Source organism: Manis javanica, chromosome X (genome assembly GCF_040802235.1).
Source record: "Manis javanica isolate MJ-LG chromosome X, MJ_LKY, whole genome shotgun sequence".
Taxonomy (NCBI): domain Eukaryota; kingdom Metazoa; phylum Chordata; class Mammalia; order Pholidota; family Manidae; genus Manis; species Manis javanica.
In genome coordinates, this window is record NC_133174.1 from 74,234,627 (window position 1) to 74,261,038 (window position 26,412).

Consider the following 26,412-nt stretch of genomic DNA (forward strand, 5'->3'; position numbering starts at 1 on the left):
AGAGGAGGTAGTTGCTGAAAACTTCCCCAATCTGGGGAAGGAGATAGTCTTTCAGGCCATGGAGATCCACAGATCACCCTACACAAGGGACCCAAGGAAAACAACACCAAGATACATAGTAATTAAAATGGGAAAGCTCAAGGATAAGGACAGACTGTTAAAAGCAGCCAGAGGCAGAAATAAGATCACATACAAAGAAAGCCCATCAGACTAACAACAGACTTCTCAGTAGAAACCTGACAGGCCAGAAGGGAGTGGCATAATGTATTTAATCCCATGAAGCAGAAAGGTCCGGAATGAAGATTACTTTATCCAGCAAGACGATCATTTAAAGTTGAAGGGGGGATTAAACAATTTCCAGATAAGCAAAAGCTGAGAGACTTTACCTCCCACAAACCATCTCTGCAGTCTGTTTTGAAGGGACTGCTATAGATGGAAGTGTTCCTAGGGTTGGATAGCTGTCACCAGAGGTAGTAAAATCATGGTAGGAAGGGTGGAGCAGGTGATTGCGAAGCAAATGCAAAATTAAATTGACTATCCCCAAAGCCAATGAGGGATAGAGGAAAAGTATAGAATCTGATACCTAATATATAAAGAATGAAGGAGGAAGAAAAAGGAGGATAAATAGAAAAGAACCTTTAGATTGTGCTTATAACAGCATACCAAGTGAGTTAGTTAGACTCTTCGATAGTAAGGAAAGTAACCTAGAACCTTTGGTAACCACGAGTCTAAAGCCTGAAATGGCAATAAATACATACCTATCGATAATCACCCTAAATATAAATGGACAGAATGCAGCAATCAAAAGACACAGAGTCACTGAATGGATCAAAAAATAAGACCCATCTATATTCTGCTTACAAGAGACTCACCTCAAATCCAAAGACATGCACAGACTAAAAGTCAAGGGATGGAAAAAGATATTTCATGCAAACAAAACAGGGGGAAAAAAGCAGGGGTTGCAGTACTAGTATCAGACAAAATAGACTTTGAAACAAAGAAAGTAACAATAGATAAAGAAGGACATTACATAATGATAAAGGGCCCAGTCCAACAAGAGGATATAACCATTATAAATATATATGCACCCAACAGAGGAGCACCAGCATATGTGAAACAAATACTAACAGAAATAAAGGAGGAAATAGAATGCAATGCATTCATGTTAGGAAACTTCAACACACCATTCACTCCAAAGGACAGATCCATCAGACAGAAAATAAGTAAGGACACAGAGGCACTGAAAAACACATTAGAACAGATGGACCTAATAGACATCTATAGAACTCTACACCCAAAAGCAACAGGATACACATTCTTCTCAAGTGCACATGGAACATTCTCCAGAATAGACCACATACTAGGCCACAAAAAGAGCCTCAGTAAATTCAAAAAGATTGAAATCCTTCCAACCAACTTTTCAGACTACAAAGGTATAAAACTAGAAATAAATTGTACCAAGAAAGCAAAAAGTCTCACAAGCACATGGAGGCTTAACAACACACTTCTAAATAGTCAATGGATCAACGACCAAATTAAAATGGAGATCCAGCAATATATGGAAATAAATGAAAACAACAACACAAAGCGCAAACTTCTGTGTGATGCAGCGAAAGCAATCTTAAGAACAAAGTATATAGCAATCCAGACATATTTAAAAAAGGAAGAAGAAACCCAAATGAACAGTCTAACATCACAGTTATCAAAATTGGAAGAAGAAGAACAAATGAGGCCTAATGTCAGCAGAAGGAGGGACATAATAAAGACCAGAGAAGAAATAAACAAAATTGAGAAGAATAAAACAATAGAAAAAAATCAATGAAAATACACAAAATAGATAAGCCTCTAGCCAAACTTATTAAGAGACAAAGAGAATCAACACACATCAACAGAATCAGAAATGAGAAAGGAAACATCATGACGGACCCAAGAGAAATACAAAGAATTATTAGAGACTACTATGAAAACCTATATGCTAAGAAGCTGGAAAACCTAGAAGAAATGGACAACTTCCTAGAAAAATAGAACCTTCCAAGACTCACCAAGGAAGAAACAAAATCTAAACAAACCAATTACCAGCAAAGAAATTGAAGCGGTTATCAAAAAACTACCCAAGAGCAAAACCCCTGGGCCAGATGGATTTACCTCGGAATTTTATCAGACATACAGAGAAGATCTAATACCCATTCTCCTTAAAGTTTTCCGAAAAATAGAAGAGGAGGTAATAATCCCAAACTCATTCTATGAAGCCAACATCACCCTATAACTAAAAACAGGCAAAGACCCCACCAAAAAAGCAAATTACAGAACAGTATCCCTGATGAACGTAGAATTAAAAATACTAAGTAAAATATTAGCAAACCGAATTCAAAAATATATCAAAAGGATGATGCAACATGACCAAGTGGGATTCATCCCAGTGATGCAAGGATGGTACAACATTCGAAAGTCCATCAACGTCATCCACCACATCAACAAAAAGAAAGACAAAAACCACATGATCATCTCCATAGATGCTGAAAAAGCATTCAACAAATTTCAGCATCCATTCATGATAAAAACTCTCAGCAAAATGGATATAGAAGGCAAGTTCCTCAACACAATAAGGACCATATATGATAAACCCACAGCCAAAATCATACTGAACAGTGAAAAGCTGAAAGCTTTTCCTCTGAGATCGGGAACAAGACAGGGATGCCCACTCTCCCCACTGTTATTTAACATAATACGGGAGGACCAAGCCATGGAATCAGACAAAACAAAGAAGTACAAGGAATCCAGATTGGTAAAGAAGAAGTTAAACTGTCACTATTTGCTGATGACATGATATTGTACACAAAAAACCCTAAAGACTTCACTCCAAAACTACTAGAACTGATATCGGAATACAGCAAAGTTGCAGGATACAAAATTAACACACAGAAATCTGTGGCTTTCCTATGCACTAACAGTGAGCCAATGGAAAGAGAAATCAGGAAAACAATTCCATTCACAATTGCATCAAAAAGAATAAAATACCTAGGAATAAACCTAACCAAAGAAGTGAAAGACCTATACCCTGAAAACTATAAGACACTGTTAAGAAAAGTTAAAGAGGACACTAACAAATGGAAACTCATCCCATTCTCTTGGAGAGGAAGAATTAATATCGTTAAAATGGCCATCCTGCCCAAAGCAATATACAGATTTGATGCAATCCCTATCAAACTACCAACAACATTCTTCAATGAACTGGAACAAATAGTTAAAAAATTCATATGGAAACACCAAAGACCCTAAATAGCCAAAGCAATCCTGAGATAGAAGAATAAAGTTGCGGGGATCTCACTCCCCAACTTCAAGCTCTATTATAAAGCCATAGTAATCAAGACAATTTGGTATTGGCCCAAGAACAGAGCCACAGACCAGTGGAACAGATTAGAGACTCCAGACATTAACCCAAACATATATGGTCAATTAATATTTGATAAAGGAGCCATGGACATACAATGGCGAAATGACAGTCTCTTCAACAGATTGTGCTGGCAGAACTAGACAGCTATATGTAAGAGAATGAAATGGGATCACTGTCTAACCCCATACACAAAAGTAAATTCAAAATTGATCAAAGTCCTGAATGTAAGTCATGAAACCATAAGCAAAAAACATTGGCAAAAATCTCTTGGATGTGAACATTAGTGACTTCTTCATGAATATATCTCCCCAGGCAAGGAAAACAAGAGCAAAAATGAACAAATTGGACTATGTCAAGCTGAAAAGGTTCTATACAGCAAAGGACACCATCAATAAAACCAAAAGGTACCCTACAGTATGGGAAAATATTTTCATGAATGAGAGATCTGATAAAGGCTTGACATTCAAAATATATAAAGAGCTCACACACCTCAAGAAACAAAAAGCAAATAATCCAATTAAAAAATGGCCAGAGAAGCTGAACAGACAGTTCTCCAAGGAAGAAATTCAGATGGCCAACAGACACATGAAAAGATGCTAAACATAGCTAGTTATCAGAGAAATGCAAATTAAAGCCACAATGAGATATCACCTCACACCAGTAAGGATGGCCACCATCCAAAAGACAAACAACAACAAATGTTGGTGAGGTTGCAGAGAAAGGGGAACACTCCTACACTGCTGGTGGGAATGTAAATGAGTTCAACCATTGTGGAAAGCAATATGGAGGTTCCTCAAAATACTCAAAGTAGACTTACCATTTGACTCAGGAATTCCACTTCTAGGAATTTTCCCAAAGGATGCAGCTCTCCAGTTTGAATAAGACAGATGCACCCCTATGTTTATCACAGCACTATTTAAAATAGCCAAGATATGGAAGCAACCTGAGTGTTTATCAGTAGATGAATGGATAAAGAAGATGTGGTACATGTACACAATGGAATATTATTCAGCCATAAGAAGAAAACAAATCCTACCATTTGCAACAACATGGATGGAGCTAGAGGGTATTATGTTCAGTGAAATAAGCCAAGTTGAGAACGCAAATACCAAGTGATTTCACTCATCTGTGGCGTATAAGAACAAAAGAAAAAGTGAAGGAACAGAACAGCAGCATAATCACAGAACCCAAGAATGGACTTAAAGTTACCAAAGGGAAAGAGACTCGGGAGAATGGGAGGATAAGGAAGGATAAGGTTGCAGAAGAAGATAGGGGTATTATGATTAGCATGTATAATGTTGGGGGTCTGGGAAAGGGGAGGGCTTTGCAACACAGAGAAGACAAGTAGTTATCTACAGCGTCTTGCTATGCTGATGGACAGTGACTGTAATGGGGTTTGTGGGGAGGACTTGGAGTAGGGGAGAGCCTAGTAAACATAATGTTCTTCAAAAAATAAAAATAAATAAATTTTAAAAAAAACATCAAAAATCATCCATCATGGTCAAGTGGGATTCATCCCAGGGATGCAAGGATGGACAGCATTTGAAAATCCATCAACATCATCCACCACATAAACAAAAAGAAGGACAAAAACCACATGATCATCTCCATAGATGCTGAAAAAGCATTTGACCAAATTCAACATCCATTCATGATAAAAACGCTCAACAAAATGGTTTCAGAAGGCAAGTACCTCAACCTAATAAAGGCCATATATGTCAAACCCACAGCCAACATTATACTTAACAGCGAAAAGCTGAAAGCTTCTCCTTCAAGATTGGGAACAACACAAGGATTCCCACTCTCCCCACTTCTATTCAACATAGTCCTGGATGTCCTAGCCATAGCAATCAGACAACACAAAGTAATAAAAGGCATCCAGACTGGCAAGGAAGAAGTCAAATTGCCCTTGCTTGCAGATGACATGATATTGTACATAAAAAACCCAAAATTTCACTCCAAAAGTACTAGATCTAATATCTGAATTCAGCAAAGTTGCAGGATACGAAATTAATATGCAGAAATCTGTTACATTCCTATACAGTAATGATGAACTAGCAGAAAGAGAAATACGGAAAATAATTCCATTCACAATTGCAGTGAAAAGAATAAAATACCTAGGAATAAACCTAAGCAAGGCAGTGAAATACTTAAATGCTGAAAACTACAAGACTTCTCATGAGAGAAATTAAAGAAGAAGTCAATAAATGGAACACATCCCATGCTCATGGATAGGATGAATTAATATCGTCAAAATGGCTGTCCTGCCTAAAGCAATCTACAGATTCAATGCAAACCCTATCAAAGTACCAACAGCATTCTTCAATGAACTGGAAAAAATAGTTCTAAAATTCATATGGAACCACGAAGAGCCCGAACAGCCAAAGCAATCATGAGAAGGAAAAATGAAGAGGGGGAAATTATACTCCCTGACTTCAAGCTCTAGTACAAAACCACAGTAATCAAGACAATTTGGTACTGGCACAAGAACAGACCCATAATCCAATGGAACAGACTAGAGAGCCCTGATATAAACCCAAGCATATATGGCCAATTAAGATATGATAAAGTAGCCATGGATATACAATGGGGAAATGACAGCTTCTTCAACAGCTGGTTTTCGCAAAAGTGGACAGCTACATGTAAGACAATGAAACTGGGTTATTGTCTAACCCCATACACAAAAGTAAACTCGAAATTGATCAAAGACCTGAATGTAAGTCATGAAACCACAAATCTTTTAGAAAAAAATATAGGCAAAAATCTCTTGGACATAAATATGAGCAACTTCTTCATGACCATATCTCCCTAGGCAGAGGAAACAAAAGCAGAAGTGAACAAGTGGGAATATATCAAATTAAGAACCTTCTGTACCACAAAGTCACCATTCGTATAAGAAAAAGACATCCTACAATATGGGAGAATATATTCATAAATGACCTATCTTATAAGTGGCTGACATACAAATTATATAAAGAGATCACACCCCTCAACAAACAAAAAGCAAATAAGCCAATTAAAAAATAGGCAGAGAAGCTGAATAGACACTTTTTCAAAGAAGAAATTCAGATGGCCAACAAGCTCATGAAAAAATGTTCCACATTGCTAATCATCTGAGAAATGCAAACTAAAACCACAATGAGATATCAGCTCTCACCAGTTAGGATGGCCATCCTAACTGGTCAACGTGCAGAAGACAAACAACAACAAATGCTGGTGAGGATGTGGAGAAAGGGAAACCCTCATACACTGCTGGTGGGAATGTAAACTAGTTCAACCATTGTGGAAAGCAGTATGGAAGTTCATCAAAATGCTCAAAACAGACTTACCATTTGACCCAGGAATTCCACTCCTAGGAATTTACCTTAAGAATGCAGCAACCCAGTTTGAAAAAGATATATACTCCACTATGTTCATTGCCGCACTATTTACAATAGCAAAGAAATGGAAGCAACCTACGTGCCCCTCAGTAGATGAATGGATAAGGAAGATGTGGTACATATACACAATGGAATATTATTCCACCATAAGAAGAAAACAAATTCTACCATTTGCAACAACATGGATGGAGCTAGAGGGTATTATGCTCAGTGAAATAAGCCAGGCAGAGAAAGATAAGTATCAAATGATTTCACTCATCTGTTTAGCATAAGGAAAGAAAAAACTGAAGGTACCAAACAGCAGCAGACTCACAGAACCCAATAATGGGCTAACAGTTACCACAGGGAAAGGGACTGGGGAGGGATGGGTGGGAAGGAAGGGATAAGGGGGAAAAAGGGGCATACGATTAGCACACATAATGTAGCTGGGAGTGCACTGTAAGGCAGTGTAACAGAGAGAAGACAAGTAATGACTCTATAGCTTCTTACTATGCTGATGGACAGTGACTGTAATGGGGTATGTGTTGGGGACTTGATAATAGGGGTAGTCTAGTAACCATAATGTTCAAGTAATTGTACATTAACGATACCAAAATAAAAAAAAAAAGGGCAGTGGACCTGAATAGCCACTTGTCAAATTAAGACATACAAATATGACCAGCAAGTGTTTGAAATTGTGCTGTACTTCAGTGACTATTACAGAAATGCAAATCAAAACCATGAGAGATCACTTCACCCCTGTTAGAATTGCTATTATCAGAAAGACAATAAATAACAAGTTTGGCAAGGATGTGGAAAGCAGGGAACCACTGTACTCTGCTGATAGTTACATAGTTTGGTACAAGTATTATGGAAAACAATATGAGATTCTTTGATATATTAAAAATGGAACTACTTTATGATCTGTTAATCCCACTTCTGGGTATATATTCAAAGGAAATGAAGTTAGGATCTCAAAATAATATCTGGACTCCAATGTGCATGGCAACACTATTCACAGTAACCAAAATATGGAAAAAATGTAAATATCTTCCCAAAGTTGAGTGGATAAAGAAAATGTGTTGTATATTCTGTGAAATATCATTCCATCTGAAAAAAAAATGTAAATCCTTCAATTTGCAATAGCATGAATGAACCTGTAGGACATTATGCTAATTTAAAGAGCCAGATAAAGAAAGACAAATACTTTCAGTTATGCAAGGTAAATAAGTTTTGGAGATCTAATGTACAATGTGTTATGGTTAAGGATACTGTATTTTATATGTGAAATTTGCCAAGATCTTGAGTGTTCTCATCACAAAAATAAAGAATAAAGGAAAATGCTAACTATGCGAGGGTTTGATATGTTAAATCACTTAATTATAGTGATTATTTCATGTATGTGAATTTCATGAAGTGTGTAACTTAAACATATAGAATTTTTGTCAATTATATGTCAATAAATGTAGAAAAATCTGGATAAATGAAATCTCTGCTCATTGGAAAATAAGCTACAGTTTCACAAGTGATCATTTTCAAATGGAAATTCATATAAAAATTTTTTGATCTGAAAATATTTGATAATCCAGGGACTAAAATGCCTTTGATGCCCGTTGGGTATCTCAGGATTTAATCTTGTTATATTTTTTAACTTGTTTGAGATCAAAGACTGGGCTTGATTTCTCTGTTTTTGAATTTCAAGGTTATAAGCTTTTATTTACTTTAGTGCCTTCAAAGAAGGGAGAGAAGCAGGTGGATACTGACAAGGAAGATATTCATTAACAGCATTTAGGGTCTTATTACTGTATATGGTCATGGTCTTCCTTAATGTATATGATTCAAGTAAAAATGGGAACTCAGACATTCAAACCAAAGGTAAGCTAGATAATGGAGAATCACTTAGGCTTTTTTATTTACAAGAGAGATACTAGATCCAATCAGGCAAAGGAAAGTAACTCAAGCAGTAATAATATTCAGAAAAGTGGGTTGTGAGCTATCATATGAGGAAAACATATAAAACATGTTTTATATAATTTGTGTGTTGACCTAAAGGCTAAGCATTAGATTGTGATCTAATGTGATTTTTTTTCAGTTTTGGTTACATAGAATTCCAGTGGTATAGTTGAAGTGACTAGCAAATAATTGACATTCCACAAAGGTCTAGTCTGTGAATGAAATAAGCAGTATGGCCAGTGGCTATTAATAAACCACTGTATAAGGGATAAGGGTAATTTGTAAATATGATTCTTAACTAAATTCAACTTTCATTCACAATGTATGATACTCTAATAATGAAAAAGGCAATACATTGACACTTATGGGGAGAAAAGACAAAAATCACTGGCTTGCAAATGCATATTTTAATATGGAACACTTCACAATGTTGCCTGTTATCTTTGCACAGGGGCCATGCTAATCTCTGTATCCTTCCGATTTTAGTATATGTAATGCTGAGGTGAGCACTGAATGACTATACTGAAATGGAATGTGATAAAAGCAACGAGACAAACAAAATATTGTGAGAATATAAAGAAAGAGGAAATTTCTTCTGAATAAGGAATCAGGAAGTAATTCCAGTGCAGGGCATGACATTTGGATTGTTCTTTTAAGGATGTGAAGGTGAGAATGAGCAAATGGGTGGCCTTGAATGATGTGTTAGGGAGACTGTACAATTGATTCCCTAGGACTGTCCTTTTCAAACAGTGGTTCTCACAGCCAGAAGCCTGTCTCTAAGAGTTGGGTAAAATTTGAGGATTTGGCTTGACTAAGTATTATGTTTGATAATTAGAAAGTTTACATTAATTTCATTCTTAGGTTAACTATAAATCACCTGTTGTTTTCAATCTTATTGACAACTATTTCACAGGTTAAATTTTAGAGCTCTAAGTGACTTGGAATAGTTAAGTACAACCCCTTTATACTAGAGATGATAGTTGGAGGATAAGAAACAGCTTGTTTGTGGTCATATAGCTAGGTAATGCAAGAGCTGGCACTGATCTATATACTATAACATTCTACCTGCAATGTTTGAATTGTTTTTCTAGTATAGTCTAAAGCACATAATAGAACTTCCTTTATTAATATTGAGTCTCGATCAATAAGCCTAGAGATGGAGATGCAATTGATAAAGGAGACTGTCCTTAATTTGGCTTGAACGAAGTTCTGTTGACAAGGTAAATGTAAGACCTCAGGTCCGACTTGACCTGATCTACTGTGGTCATTACTGTTATAACTATATCTGCTGGGTTTTCTTTCTTGATATTATCTTACTTCTTGTAAATTAAGTACGGTATAGAAAAGAAGTGTTTGGAGTTCTGAAACGGGGTCCAGTTAATCAAGCCTTAAAAATATGCTAAACCCAAAAGTTTTCCAAATAATGAAAACGGATTTAGAACTTTCTGTCATGTTTTAAGTATAAACTCAGTGACTTAGATCTCAAATCCCTGAATTCTTATTATTATTCCCTCATGGGCAGCATTTGTTTTTTATAAGGCAAAATTGTAAACAGAAATAAATAATCTCTCTTCTTCTGAATTATCTGTGGATATGTGAACATTTTTACCTTAGAGAAAGATCTTTGGCTTTTACAAGCCATTTTCACAATTATTTATATAACCAGAAAACTCAAAAAAGGGAGACCTGTGTTATTCTTTTATTTCAGAAAGAGCACGCTCTATTTTAAATGCCATGTTATGGCAAAATTGCTGTTCAATTTCATCATTCTTTTGAGTTGCTAAATCCCCAAAAGGAAAAGTATGGCAGCTGTGAAAATACACCAAGTATTCAATAAAATTTTGTGTTGTTAATATGTTTTACCTGTCTTGTAATGTTAAAAAGAATCACGTTTTGTTTTCTGTGCTCATTTCTTTTAACTTCGTATTCCAACCCCCGATTACCTGCTTGACTCTTGCCACTTACTTGTGGAATTCCTGGTTTTTATTTGTTTGTTATAGGTTTTATCAAAATGTGGAGTGAAAAATCATCTTCTCTGCACTTAAACTCAACAGGAAAATGTGGAAAAATATAACATTTTCCTAGAAGGTACGAGATCAGTCATTGAACATTTTGCTCTTCAAAAAGCCAACCAGAGTAGTCACAGAGTGCATATTCTAAAGCCCAAGGTAATTTCCAAAACTAGTGACATACCCTGAAATAAGCAGGACAGGAAGCCTTATCTTAGTTGAGAAGTTTGAATATGAGTGAATAGGAATTTTACTTCAATGAATTCATACATCTCCTACTGTTTGGTTAAAATTGATATTTTTGGATGATTCTGTAAGAATATCGGCAGGAAAGGATGAAAATAGAATTAATAACATTAGACTTTTAAAGGAAAAGCAAACGTAGCAGCTAGAAGATTCTTAGGCAAGAAGAGCATTTTTCTCTTTTGAAGACAGACCTATGGTTTCTTTGAATCGAGATTTTGTTTAATAGCTTCTATAATGGCTGCACCATGACTCTGCATCAAGATTTCAGCATGAATAACAACCTACTCTTGTTGCATTTAGGTCCAAATGAGAAATTCTGCCTTTTATTGTTTTAGGAAATTAGTCTGTGTACTATTGCTCCTGGAGCTTTATAATTAATCACTAAAGGTTATAGCTGTGGAGAGTTTGTGGGAAATAGGTGCCTGAACGATTATAATTGCAGTTGTCAAATCAGAAATATAGTTATACAGAAGCAGGTCTTTTTTTTCACTATAACAAAGACTTCAAGGGGAGCCCATTTACTTGTAGAAATAAATGGAGTATTTTTAACTGTATTATTGCTTATTTCAAGAAGAACTTGAAATACAGGAGTGCACAGTGAATTCCTCTGGAGAATCAAAGATGATAACCATGTAAATCTTTATCCTCTGCGTCCCTGCTTGTTATGACTTTGTGTTGCTTTAGATTCTTAGCAGATGTTGAGTATTCTACCTTTTAGAAAATAGAGCTGTTGTAAATGGTGGAAAGAACCAAAGCATATAGGGTTGATTTACTTGCAGAGTTGAATTAGAAAATCCCAATATTACCTTCTTTTTTATGTTATCCAAACACCTCATTAGATATAGAGCAAGATGTTTCTAGAGAAGCAAGTGAGGCATGCTTGTTTTTATTAGACCCTGATACCAAGAACTGTTCTTTTTTCTTTGAGAGGTCATCTCTCATATTTATTGATCATATGGTTGTTAACAACAATAAAATTCTGTATAGGGGACTCAATGCACAATCATTAATCAACCCCAAACCTAATTCTCAACAGTCTCCAATCTTCTGAAGCATAATGAACAAGTTCTTACATGGTGAACAAGTTCTAACATAGTGAATAAGTTCTTACATGGTGAACAGTGCAAGGGCAGTCATTACAGAAACTTTCGGTTTTGATCACGCATTATGAACTATAAACAATCAGGTCAAATATGATTATTTGTTTTATTTTCATACTTGATTTATATGTGAATCCCACATTTCCCCCTTATTATTATTATTATTATTTTTAATAAAATGCTGAAGTGGTAGATAGATGCAAGATAAAGGTAGAAAACATAGTTTAGTGCTGTAAGAGGGCTAATGTAGATGATCAGGTGTGTGCCTATAGACTAAGTATTAATCCAAGCTAGACAAGGGCAACAAAACATCCACAGATGCAGAAGATTTCTCTCAAAACAGGGGGGGTGAGGTTCTAAGCCTCACCTCTGTTGATCCCCAATTCCTCACCTGATGGACCCCTGTGACTGTGCCTGTCTTAGGTTGTTCCTCCCTTGAGGAATCTTACCCATTTCTGGCTAACCAGTCATCTTCTGGGAACATACGGGGAAATGTAAAGTTTGTAAGTGAGAGAGAAGCAATAGTGTTTGAAAAGGTGAGCTTTTTACTTCTTTGCAGATTTATGCCCTGTGGCTTCTATGCCCAGCATTTGTCCTGAGGTATCTTTACCACTTGGAAGAATTATGATACTCGGTAAATTCGATATGAGGCATGAATTCTATTTAAGAGTTGTAATTAGGAAGGAAGAAGAAAAGCTATAGAAGTAGCAGGCGGAAGAAAACATGGGAAGATTGATTATTTCTTTGACATATCTTCCTGTAGAGTAACATAAGCATGTATGGGTTTTAAACTACTAATTAAATTGCATGCACACATTAACATAATAGGAATACAGCTACATAACCAAAGCAGACCTACAATTACCAGCCATATCCAGTGAAACCAAGAAAACCAGTTAGGCACCCTACGCATTTGTGAAAACTTATCAATGATATGATGGATATTGTCTAACTGAATTTGAATAGTTTGAGAAAAATCAGACAAATTAAAACAACACATTCCTGCAAACTGTTCACATCCCATGTGTTCTTTTAACAGTAGATAGTCTATAGTCGCACGATTTTGGAGCACTGCAACATGCACTTCTCCTAATTCTTGGTTGAGTTCAGACAGTATAGATCCAGTCAAATTTGTTGTTTTATTGCATGCACTGGCCAGCTTAGATATCTCCTTCTTCATTCCAATGGCAAGTCCAGGAACGGGTGGGAAGAATGCAGCTACAACTGCAACAGCCCCAGGATCTTTGTTGAAGTTTTTTGATGATCATCTTCTGGAATGACTCTTCCAGAGAATGTTGATGTTGGAAGTTCTTCTTCATACCATATCTTAATTCGTTTTCTGGGTAGCCAAATTAGGCTTTGTTCCTCTGTATAAACACAAACAAACCCTTTGCCCACCCTTTGATATGCCCTTTATACTATTGTGAAGAACTCATTGGAGATCACCACACAGGAACTGCTTTTTTTTTTCAAGAGAAAGAATATTATCAGAAAAATGTACTTCAATAGCTTATCATCTAACACCCTTTAAATTATCAAAATTAAGGATATTTAAAGCATGCATTAATCCGAGCTTTGCAGTTAGTTTTATCCTATCAGGGAGTAATCCCCCTTATCTTTCATTTTTTTGTTATCATTAATCTACAATTACATGAAGAATATTATGTTTACTAGGCACTCCCCTATACCAGGTCCCACCCACAATCCCCTTTACAGTCACTGTCCATCAGAATAGCAAATGTTGTAGAATCACTACTTGTCTTCTCTGTGTTGTACAGCCTTCCCCTTTTTCCCACCCCCCCATTATGCATGCTAATCATAATACCCCCTTTCTTCTTACCCACCCTTATCCCACCCTACCCACCCATCCTCCCTAGTCCCTTTCCCTTTGGTACCTGTTAGTTCATTCTTGGGTTCTGTGATTCTGCTGCTGTTTTGTTCCTGCAGTTTTTCCTTTGTTCTTATATTCCACAGATGAGTGAAATCATTTGGTATTTCGCTTTCTCTGCCTGGCTTATTTCACTGAGCATAATACCCTCTAGTTCCATCCATGTTGTTACAAATGGTAGGATTTGTTTTCTTCTTATGGCTGAATAATATTCCATTGTGTATATGTACCACATCTTCTTTATCCATTCATCTACTGATAGACACTTAGGTTGCTTCCATTTTTGGCTATTGTAAATAGTGCTGCGATAAACGTTGGGGTGCATCTGTCTTTTTCAAACTGGAGTGCTGCATTTTTAGTGTAAATTCCTAGGAGTGGAATTCCTGGGTCAAATGGGAAGTCTATTTTGAGCATTTTGAGGAACCTCCATACTGCTTTCCACAATGGTTGAACTAATTTACATTCTCACCAGCAGTGTAGGTTTTACCTTTCTCCACAACCTCGCCAACATTTGTTGTTGTTTGTCTTTAGGATCGTAGCCATCCTTAGTGGTGTGAGGTGATACCTCATTGTAGTTTTAATTTGCATTTCTCTGATAAATAGTGATGTGGAGCATCATTTAATGTGTCTGTTGGCCATCTGTATTTCTTTTTTGGAGTACTGCCTGTTCAGTTCCTCTGCCCATTTTTTAATTGGATTATTTGTTTTTTGTTTGTTGAGGTGGGTGAGCTCTTTATATATTTTGGACGTCAAGCCTTTATCGGATCTGTCATTTACAAATATATTCTCCCATACTGTAGGGTACTTTTTTGTTCTATTGATGGTGTCTTTTGCCGTACAGAAGCCTTTCAGCTTAATATAGTCCCACTTGTTCATTTTTGCTTTTGTTTTCCTTGCCCGGGGAGATATGTTCAAGAAGAGGTCACTCATGTTTATGTCTAAGATATTTTTGCCTATGTTTTTTCTGCGAGTTTTATGGTGTCATGACTTACATTCAGGACTTTGATCCATTTTGAATTTACTTTTGTGTATGGGGTTAGACAATGGTTCAGTTTCATTCTCCTACATGTAGGTGTCCAGTTCTGCCAGCACCATCTGTTGAAGTGACTGTCATTTTGCCATTGTATGTCCATGGCTCCTTTATCAAATATTAATTGACCATATATGTTTGGGTTAATGTCTGGAGTCTCTAATCTGTTTCACTGGTCTGTGGCTCTATTCTTGTGCCAGTACCAAATTGTGTTGATTCTATGGCTTTGTAGTAGAGCTTGAAGTTGGGGTGTGAATCCACCCTACTTTATTCTTCTTTCTCAGGATTGTTTTGGCTATTCGGGTCTTTGGTGTTACCATATGAATTTTTGAACTATTTGTTTCAGTTCGTTGAAGAATGTTGCTGGTAATTTGATAGGAATTGCATCAAATCTGTATATTGCTTGGGCAGGATGGTCATTTTAACGATATTAATTCTTCCTAGCCAGGAGCATGGGATGAGTTTCCATTTGTTAGTGTCCTCTTTAATTTCTCTTAAGAGTGACTTGTAGTTTTCAGGGTATAGGTCTTTCACTTCTTTGGTTAGATTTATTCCTAGGTATTTTATTCTTTTTGATGAAATTGTGAATGGAGTTGTTTTCCTGATTTCTCTTTCTATTGGTTAATTGTTAGTGTATAGGAAAGCTACAGATTTCTGTGTGTTAATTTTGTATCCTGCAACTTTGCTGTATTCCCATATCAGTTCTAGTAGTTTTGGAGTATAATCTTTAGGGTTTTTTATGTACAGTATCATATCATCTGCAAATAGTGACAGTTTAACTACTTCTTTATCAATCTGAATTCGTTGTATTTCTTTGTTTTGTCTGATTGCCGTGGCTAGGACCTCCAGTACTATGTTAAATAACAGTGGGGAGAGTGGGCATCCCTGTCTTGTTCCCGATCTCAGAGGAAAAGCTTTCAGCTTCTTGCTGTTCAATATAATGTTGGCTGTGGGTTTATCATATATGGCCTTTATTATGTTGAGGTACTTGCCCTCTATACCCATTTTGCTGAGAGTTTTTATCATGAATGGATGTTGAATTTTGTCACATGCTTTTTCAGCATCTATGGAGATGATCATGTGGTTTTTGTCTTTCTTTTTGTTGATGTGGTGGATGATGTTGATGGATTTTCGAATGTTGTACCATCCTTGCATCCCTGGGATGTATCGCACTTGGTCATGGTGTATGATCCTATTGATATATTTTTGAATTTGGTTTGCTAATATTTTATTGAGTATTTTTGCATCTACATTCATCAGGGATATTGGTCTGTAATTTTCTTTTCTGGTGTGGTGTTTGCCTGGTTTTGGTATTAAGGTGATGTTGGCTTCATAGAATGAGTTTGGGAGTATTCCTTCCTCTTCTATTTTTTTTTTTAAATTTTAAGGAGAGTAGGTATTATGTCTTCTCTGTGTGTCTGATAAAATTCCGAAGTAAATCTGTCTGGCCCAGGGGTTTTGTTCTTGGGTAGTTTTTTGATTACCGTTTCAATTTCTTTGCTCGTAATTGGTTTGTTTACCTTTTGTGTTTTTTCCTTGTTCAGTCTTGGGAGGTTTTATCTTTCTAGGAAGTTGTCCATTTCTTGTAGGTTTTCCAGCTTGTTGGCATATAGGTTTTTATAGTAGTCTTTAATAATTCTTTGTATTTCTGTGGAGTCTGTCGTGATTTTTCCATTCTCATTTCTGATTCTGTTGATTTGTGTTGATTCTCTTTTTCTCTTAATAAGTTTGGCTAGAGGCTTATCTATTTTGTTTATTTTCTCAAAGTCCCAGCTCTTGGTTTCATTGACTTTTGCTATTCTTTTCTTCTTCTCAATTTTGTTCATTTCTTCTCTGATCTTTATTATGTCCCTCCTTCTTCTGACTTTAGGCCTCATTTGTTCTTCTTTTTCTAGTTTCGATAATTGTGATGTTAGACTATTCATTTGTGGTTGTTCCTCCTTCTTCAAGTGTGCCTGCATCGCTTTATACTTTCCTCGTAAGACTGCTTTCGCTGCATCCCACAGAAGATGGGGCTTTGTGTTGTTGTTGTCATTTGTTTCCATATATTCCTTGATCTCTATTTTAATTTGCTCATTGATCCATTGAATATTTAGTAGCATGTTGTTAAGCCTCCATGTGTTTGTGAGCCTTTTTGTTCTCTTTGTACTATTTATTTCTAGTTTTATACCTTTTGGTCTGAAAAGTTGGTTGGTAGAATTTCAATATTTTGGAATTTACTGAGGCTCTTTTTGTGAGCTAGTATGTGGTCTATTCTGGAGAATGTTCCATGTGCACTTGAGAAGAATGTGTATCCTGTTGTTTTGGGATGTAGAGTTCTATAGGTGTCTATTAGGTCCATCTGTTCTAGTGTGTTGTTCAGTGCCCCCGTGTCCTTCCTTATTTTCATCCCTGTGGATCTATTCTTTGGGGTGAGTGGCGTGTTGAAGTCTCCTAAAATGAATGCATTGCATTCTATTTCCCCCTTTAGTTCTGTTAGTATTTGTTTCACATATGCTTGTGCTCCTCTGTTAGGTGCATATATATTTATAATGGTATAATGGTTATATCCTCTTGTTAGACTGAGACCTTTATCATTATGTAATGTGCTTCTTTATCTTTTGTTACTTTCTTTGTTTTGAAGTCTATTTTGTCTGATACTAGTACTGCAACCCCTGCTTTCTTCTCTCTGTTGTTTGCCTGAAATATGTTTTTCCATCCCTTGACTTTTAGTCTGTGCATGTCTTTGGATTTGTGGTGAGTTTCTTGTAAGCAGCATATAGATGGGTCTGGCTTTTTTTTCCATTATATTACTCTGTGTCGTTTGATTGGTGCATTCAGTCCATTTACATTTAGGGTCACTATTGAAAGATATGTACTTATTTCCATTGCAGGCTTTAGATTCCTGGTTACTAAAAGTTCAAGGTTATCCTCTTTAGTATCTTACTGCCTGACTTAGCTTGCTTATTGAGCTGTTATGTACACTGGAGATTCTTTTCTTCTCTCCCTTCTTATTCCTCCTCCTCCATTCTTTATATGTTGGTTGTTTTATTCTGTGGTGTTTCGTTTTTCCTTTAACTGCTTTTAATGGATAGTTGATTTTATTTTTTACCTTTAGTTAGTATTTGGTTGGTCTGCTTTCTTTGCTCTGATTTTATTTTCTCTGGTGACATCTGTTTAGTCTTAGGAACCCTCCCGTCTAGAACAGTCCCTCTAAAATACCCTGTAGAGATGGTTTGTGGGATGCAAATTCCCTCAACTTTTGCTTGTCTGGGAATTGTTTAATCCCTCCATCATATTTAAATGATAATTGTGCTGGATACAGTATGTTTGGTTCAAGGCCCTTTTGTTTCATTGTATTAAATATGTCATGCCATTCTCTTCTGGCCTGTAAGGTTTCTGTTGAGAAATGTGATGATAGCCTGATGAGTTTTCCTTTATGGGTGACCTTTTTCTCTCTATCTGCCTTTACAACTCTTTCCTTGTCCTTGATTTTTTGCCATTTTAATTATTATGTGTCTTGGTGTTGTTCTCCTTGGGTCCTTTCTGTTGGGAGTTCTGTATATTTCTGTGGTCTGTTAGATTATTTCCTCCCCCAGTTTGGGGAAGTTTTCTGCAATTATTTCTTCAAAGATACTTTCTATCCCTTTTTCTCTCTCTTCTTCTTCTGGTACCACTATAATATGGATATTGTTCCTTTTGGATTGGTCACACAGTTCTCTTAATATTGTTTCATTCCTGGAGATCCTTTTATCTCTATGTCAGCTTCTATGCATTCCTGTTCTCTGTTTTCTATTCCATCTACGGCCTCTTGCACCTTATCCATTCTGCTCAGAAATCCTTCCAGAGTTTGTTTTACTTCTGTAATCTCCTTCCGGGCATCTGTAGTCTCCCTCCAGACTTCATCCCTTTGCTCTTGTATATTTCTCTGCATCTCCATCAGCATGTTTAGGATTTTTATTTTGAATTCTTTTTCAGGAAGACTGGTTAGGTCTGTCTCCTTCTCAGGTGTTGACTCTGTGATCTTTGTCTGCCTGTAATTTTGCCTTTTTATGGTGATAGAGCTAGTTTGCAGAGCTGCCACGAGTGACAGCTGGAAGAACTTTCCTTCTCGTTGGTTTGTGGCCTTCCTCTCCTGGGAGAACAGCAACCTCTAGTGGCTTTTTCTGGGCAGCTGTGCTCAGACAGGGCTTCTGATTCCTGCCCAGCTGCTATGGAGTTTGTCTCCGCTGTTGCTGTTGGTGTGGCTTTCCTCGGGCTGCCTCTCCAATATGGTGCAGCCATGTTGGAGGGAGAGCAGCCAGGAGGCTATTTATCTCCATGAGGGGCCTCCGTGCTCCCTGCTTCCCAGGGGATTAGAGTGCCCAGAGATCCCCAGATTCCCTGCTTCTGGACTAAGTGTCCCAGGATGCTTCCATCTGGTTTTGGGGTCCCTGTCCCTTTAAGACCCCTTTGCGAGGTGCTGGGTTCTCGCAGGTGTGGATGTGGTCTGGATGTTGTCCTGTGTCCTCTGGTCTCTATTCTAGGAAGAGTTGTCTTTGTTATATTTTCATAAATATATGTGGTTTTGGGAGGAGATTTCTGCTGCTGTACTCATGCTGCAATCTTGGCTCCACCCCACCAAGAACTGTTTTTAACAGCTTTTCTAATAGAATTGTAAACTTTTACCACTATCCATCTTTCTTCCATGCCTATGGCTCCTTTTAAAGGAATGTAATCCAGGAGAGCACATTGTATTTTTAAAGACCCTTTAAAAACCTTATTACAGGATAAGCAGCTCTCACTAATGGGGAATTATTTATTATGTCCACTCTTAATAACTGATGTAGTGGATTAAGAGATTATTGTTTTCTCAATGTTTTTAAGGTAATTTGTATGAAAGCACCTCCAAATTAAGTCTAAGCATCTCTTCTTCACAGTGAATAATTTGAAAATGATGTACTCTTTCCTTATATATCTTATTTGCTAGCTTATAGTAATTCTGTGTCTGTCTTATTAATCCTCCATCTTTCTTGGGCTCCCTACTAGACTATCATTAGACTGAAGTGCAGAGCTCCACTTCTGAGAAGGTGGCCAACTAGTGTTGGATCTACTGTCTTGGCTCATACATGTTATCTTCCTTAAGCATTTCTGTGTTTTTGTACATTAATGCTGAATACCAAACTCTGTTACAGTTTTGTTCTATGATTTTGAACAAGCTCCCTCCTCCCTTTGTGCCTTAGTTACACTAAAGAAGTTTGAGACAATCATTATTGCCTTTGAATTCTAATCTTAATTTCTGTGATTCTTGAACATTATCTGTCTGTCCCTCCCCATCATCTATTTGTATGGTTTTCACCTTAATAGGTACTCTCCTTATTCCAGGGCTCTGTCATTCCATACCATTTATTTCTTACTGAATCCTCCATTTAGAGATACCACTTCAGATTCTGAGCCCATCATTATAAATTTTAGTCTAGTGTTAGTGATGAAAATATCCTGTGTCTATGTTCAGGACACTGGTACAGATGTTTGCCTGCCCTTGGGCTCTAAGGAGATACTTTGCATCACCACCTTGACCTGACATTGATCCATGGGTGACCACTCTTGGAGTGTCCCTTTCCTGCCTCCTGGGAACTCTCTCTAGGTGTGTGACCTGCCTGGGTTTTCACCATTTATTGATGAGCCAATTGTTTAGAATGGTCTCAAAAACCTTGATAAAGTCAAAATAAATTCCATCTATTGCTTCCACTCTGTCTCTCAGGCTGTCATTCTGTCACAAAAGAGATTAGATTCATCTGACCAGACCTGATCTTTAGGAAACCGTACCGGGTGTTACCTAGCATACTGTTCTCTTCAAGGTATTGCAAATTGATTTGGAGTATCTTCTAAGAAACACATGCTTTCCTTACAGACTAAATACAAACTGGAGAAAATAGCAGAAAAGGAAAATATAAGTAATAGTTCTTCAACTACACCCATAAAATTAAAATTTTTATTCCTTTCTCTAAAACCTCTGGAAAAATTATTATAAATGAATTGTCATATACTTGTTACTTGTGAGATTGTGTTCATAAATGGAGTTTACAAAAAGCTGGCTATTGGTATATTTTATCATTTTGTAAAAAGATCATTTGTGAATTAGTTGGAACTTGACAAAAAATTCAATAATAATTTTCTTAGCTTATTACAGTGCCAGGTCTCAAAAGCTGATTTACAGTATGTATCTACTTCTTAAGAGCATATGTTTATCTAAAGAATTAAAATAATAGTCATTATGTATTGTCATGATTGTTCCTATTTCCTTTATAAAGGGCAGTTTAATATGCATAAAATTTACATAGAATTGGACATATTAAATAGTCTCTCACATTTAATGAATGTTCACATTTAGGGGACATATTAGTGCAAGGGACTTAGAGATGATCACTATTTTTTTCTAAACTCTAATTCGCTATGATTCTATGATACTGGGATATCACCAGTACTGTAGTTAGAATGTGACTAGCATATTAAGTGAACTTACTGTGTGCATTGAATGAAGTGCAATACATACTTGTGTCTTTATTGGAAAATTCAAAGTTTTCTAGCATCCAAAATGAATTTTTTTGTTCTGTAAAAGCATCTTTTATTATATAGAAACAACTTGGAAAGCAATTGTTAGAAAGTTTCTGTCATTTTGTGGCTCAAATTAATGTTACCATCAACCACAAATACTGTTTTCTGCACTTCAGAACTAGAACACAGAATTATCTAAACTTTTTTTAAAATTGAGATATGATTGACATATAACACTGTATTAATTTCAGGTATAGAACATAATGATTTTATATGTGTATATATTGCAAAATGCTCACTACAATAAATCAAGTGAACATCTATTCACCATACATAGTTACAAAATGGTTTTCTTATGATCAGAACTTTTAAGATTTACTCCTACTGACTTTCAAATATGCACTACAATGTTATTAACTATAGTCACCATGCTATACACTACATCCCTATGACTTATTTTATAATTGGAAGTTTGTACTTTTTGACTCCCTTCACCCATTTGGGCAAACGCTCAACCCCCACCTCTGGCAATCACCAATCTGTTCTCTGTATTTGTGAGCTCATTTTTTCCCCACATATAAGTGAAAGCATACAATATTTATCTTTCTCTGTCTGAACCTTTTCACTTGTCATAATGTCATTGAGGTCCATCCATGTTGCCACATAGTGAATTTTTTATGAGTTTTATTAAAATTTAATTCAAACACCATAAAATAAACCTTTTACATAACTGTACAATTCAATCATTTTAGTAAATTCATAAATTTGTGCAACTATCACCATTATCTAATTCCAGAAATTTGTCATCAACCCCAGAAGAAACCTCATACCCATTAGGGGTCACTCCCCATTTATCCCCAACTGGCAACTACTAATCTAGTAATCTAATATACTGTCTATACAGATTTTCCCATTTTAGACATTTCATATAAATGGAATCATGTGACCTCTTACATCTAGCTTCTTTAACTTGACATAATGTTTTCAAGGTTCATCCATATCGTAGCATTTATCAGTACTTCATTCCTTTTAATGACTTAATAATATTCCATCATATGAATATCTTACATTTTATTTCACCATTCATCCATGGATTACATTTTTATGAGTTTTATTAAAGTATAATTCAGTATATCATTTATAAAGTAAAAGTTTAGTTTGGTTGTTTCTGTTTTTCCCTGTTAAAAATAATGCTACTCTCAAAGTTCATGTGCATATTTTCATGTGGACATATGTCTTTATTTCTCTTGGGTATTTACCTAGAATGGAATTGTTGTATCAAATAGTAATTCCATGGTTAATATTTAGAAGAAATGCCAAACTATTTTCCAATGTGGCTCTAAAATTTTACATTCCCAAAGCAAAATTGTGGATTATATATCCACAGGTTGTTTTCAGAAATTAGATTTTAATTTGTCATGCATTTCCTGAATATTCTGCACTCTATGATCTTTGCTGTGCAAATTTCATGACATCCCAGTGTTATAATTTCCCTTTTTTAGAGGCAAGCTGATCCTTCTGAGTAGCAGAAACTTCAGTACCCTCAGGAATGTTAAGAAGAGTAAAGGTTATGACTTTAAAGAGAGTTTAAGAAGTGAAATATGATAGCTTGGTTGATGTAGGGAGAGAGGAATTGACCTCTGGTTTTTCTACAGTTTATAGTGTATCAACAAAGAAGAGGGAAATAAATTATACCACTAAGGGATTATCATGGCAGCATTGTCATCAAAACAGTGCTTTCATAGATATAGTCCTCCTAGAATTAAACTGGCATTCTAGCCCTTGGCTATAGGTCATAGGTGGAAGTAAGATTGTTCAGAGGGAAAAGGTTAGTCAAAGAAGAGTTAGAAGAGTATTACTAGCAAAGATAAATGCATGCCTATTTGACTCCAGGGGGAGGGGAGGGCTGTTCAAGCTTTCCTGATGAAAGAGTGTGAACATAAGCACAAGGCAAAAAGAAATCATATATTGGGGGGTTTGTCACTGGCCAAAATGTTTTAAGATACATTGTTCATAGATTCAGGTATATCCTCAAAGGAATTTTATTTTCTTAGGACTTATGCTTTCTCTCCTGGCTTATCATTGAGAGTTAGGCTTCAATTTTAAACCTTAAAACAGTTAAGTAAGATTTACTTGCACATATTTATTTTTATGTGTTACTCATACATGTATATATTCTTTATCTGTTTATTAACATATATCATGTTAATGACCAAAGGATAATGCTTATACATAAGTAATTATCCAAATACTCTCAATATATTTCTGCTTAAGTTTTATAAATAAATAATTAAACAGAAAAATATAAAGTGAAGGGAAAAACCCACAAAACCTGAGTATACACAGTGAAAATCTGTAGCTCTCCAGGAATAAAAGAAGAATATGGTTGGAGAAACTTTCTAGAAATCTTTACTAAAACCACTGGCTCTCAGGGTAGAAACTCAATATAGAAACAATGTAGGTACTCACTGTAGGAAATATTCATTTCACTCGTGCGAGAGTTTTGGTTTCTGTCTTGTTGGGGGTTACTGATTGGGCACGAATTCTCAAAGAGCATGTTTTTTTTAGCAAAATTAGATTCAATTATTCAAATAGTATAAGATATGTCATCAGAAATGGCCTCATCTATAAGTGAGATGATCTCATGGACTCTGGGAAATCACAGTGTTTCTGCTATTGCCATCTCTCCCAGTACCTGTCTAATGCAAAGTATAACGTTCATTTTAAAGGTCTCCAGGGCATTATTATTTTCACATTTATCAGTTGTTTATATTTAGTATCAATGAAAGTTTGACAGTTGGTGCTGATGAGTGGAGGGTGTTTCCTGGACAAAGCCTAATGGATAGAGATTGTGTCCAAGCAAGAGAAAAGAGAACTGAATGTTGGGGGCCCACTTAGTCTGCCTGTTTCACGTTTTACCTCTTTTATGAGCCCACAGTGTTTCCTAAGGAAAGTATTTATAAATTTTATTGAAGATGCCTAACTTTTCTTTCTTGCCAAAAGAATGAAAGTTATTTCCCCATATTATTCTCCGCATGCAAACTGAGTCCGTGTCTACTTTACCCAATGCATTCCTAGTCCAGGTTTATTTTCTGTGTGAATCAAAGTGTCAAGCCTCTTTAGCTGGGTCATGCATGAATGGTTACAAGTGCCTCCTCTCAGAGATCATTATGCAACCCTAATATTTATCATAAATGGCTTGAAGAAATTTGCAAAGAAACCTCTAGAAACCCCCAGGACTTTTTGCATTTAAATCTTTTTTTTTTCTTTTCTTCAGTTTTTTTTATTAAGGTATTATTAATCTACACTCTTATGAAAGTTTCACATGAAAAACAATGTGGTTACTACATTCACCCATATTATTGAGTCCCTCTCCCATACCCCATTGCAGTCACTGTCCATCACGCATCTAAATCATTTTTAACCAGGAGGCAGAAGTTCTTTTCTCCAGATGCCCAAGGTTTGCATTTTATGGTGCAGCAGCTTCTATGAAAAATATATACCTCATTATAAAAACAGCACAAATGCTCTTCCCTTCAAATTTTCTGACTTTTAGACTGCTTTATCCTGCTGGGACATAATCAATGAAACATCAGTAAATGGTCCTGGAGACTGTATCTCCTCCCATAAAGGACTGGACAAGGAACAAAGCATTTGTTTTCCTTGTGTATGTTCTGAATTTAACATGCATGATTTCATAAATGTGTTCTTGCTCTCCCAAGAGAGATATCAAACAGTACTAAATATTTCAGTGGCATACCCTTAGAAAATTCAAATGTTTTCAATATAGAACTTTTAAAATTCTGTTGTTGGTGGTGGTGGTGGTGGTGGAAGGGGTGACATTTGAAAAATCAAGAGAATGGGGTAATGTGTCCTGTTATAAAGTTTTGTTGTTGTTTTACCTTTTTTCCAACTATACCTGACATGGAGTTTTCTCATAAATGCAAAGATCCTTCACAATCTGTTAAAAAACCCACAAATACATCATTCAGAGGAATAGTTAAGGAACCATCAGGAGAGGAAAAACTCATTGGTTTAATGGAATGCTGTCAAGTCAAATCAGCATCATGAACAACATTGGGGCAGAATTGATACTTTTGCACTGACATGTTAAAAGAAAAACCCATGCATTATTTAGAAAACCCAGAGATCTGTCAGCTGTATGATTGCCGAGTTAGCAGAAGCAAGAGGATGCTGCTCAAGTAGAAAAGAAAGGCGTAGGCACAGATTCATACTGTAACCGTTCATGTTCTACACCCACCATGAATAGTCAGCTAGTACACAGTTAGCATTTGTGAGTTTTTCTCTTGTAAATTTTCAAGTGCTTCAAAAGGTGAAAGAGGTAGGTCTTTTATTCTAACAACGCAACATGTCTCAGCTGTTATTTTAGTGTTAGACTAAAGATGACAAGACCAAAGAAAGACTGTTTTCCATCTTTGTGAGTGCTGTGCAGTTTTCCCAGAAGTATTTGGGGTTCATCAGGTAGGGATTATTTTTACACATTTATCCCATGAACAAAGTATTTCCTTAACCATTTTCCTTTTAACAAACAGGAAGAAACACTTTGTTTTAGTGCTTGAGCCACACTGGCAAAGCATTTATAAACATGGAAAGTTTCATTATCTACTAATATAAAAAGGAGTAAACAGGTACTATACATATCAGCTTTTTAAATAATTCTATTAAATACATAATGGTGGCACCTCTCTAGTACAATATTGCCAAAATATAGTTCTTGACCTCCTCATGCCTTTGTATTATTCCTTGGAGGCAAGAAGCCAGTACTTCTATTACCTTGGAAAAGAAAGACAAAAAAATCCAGTGCCTTCCTTAGGGTTGTACAGCTTAACAACAGAAGAAAATTAGTGGTAATACAGACAAGATTTTATGCTTTTAGTTTAATAAGCCTAGTGTGCT

At 36.2% G+C, this 26,412-nt stretch overlaps 1 protein-coding gene and 1 non-coding gene across 3 annotated transcripts in view; one reads left to right on the forward strand and one right to left on the reverse strand.

Annotated features, from left to right (window-relative positions):
• Positions 1-26,412, forward strand: part of DACH2 (dachshund family transcription factor 2) — a 722,046-nt gene that overhangs the window by 476,097 nt on the left and 219,537 nt on the right. The window lies entirely within an intron of this gene.
• LOC118969873 (U6 spliceosomal RNA) lies at positions 9,113-9,216 on the reverse strand. Its single transcript, XR_005057702.1, has one exon. It is a non-coding gene; the product is annotated as a U6 spliceosomal RNA (small nuclear RNA).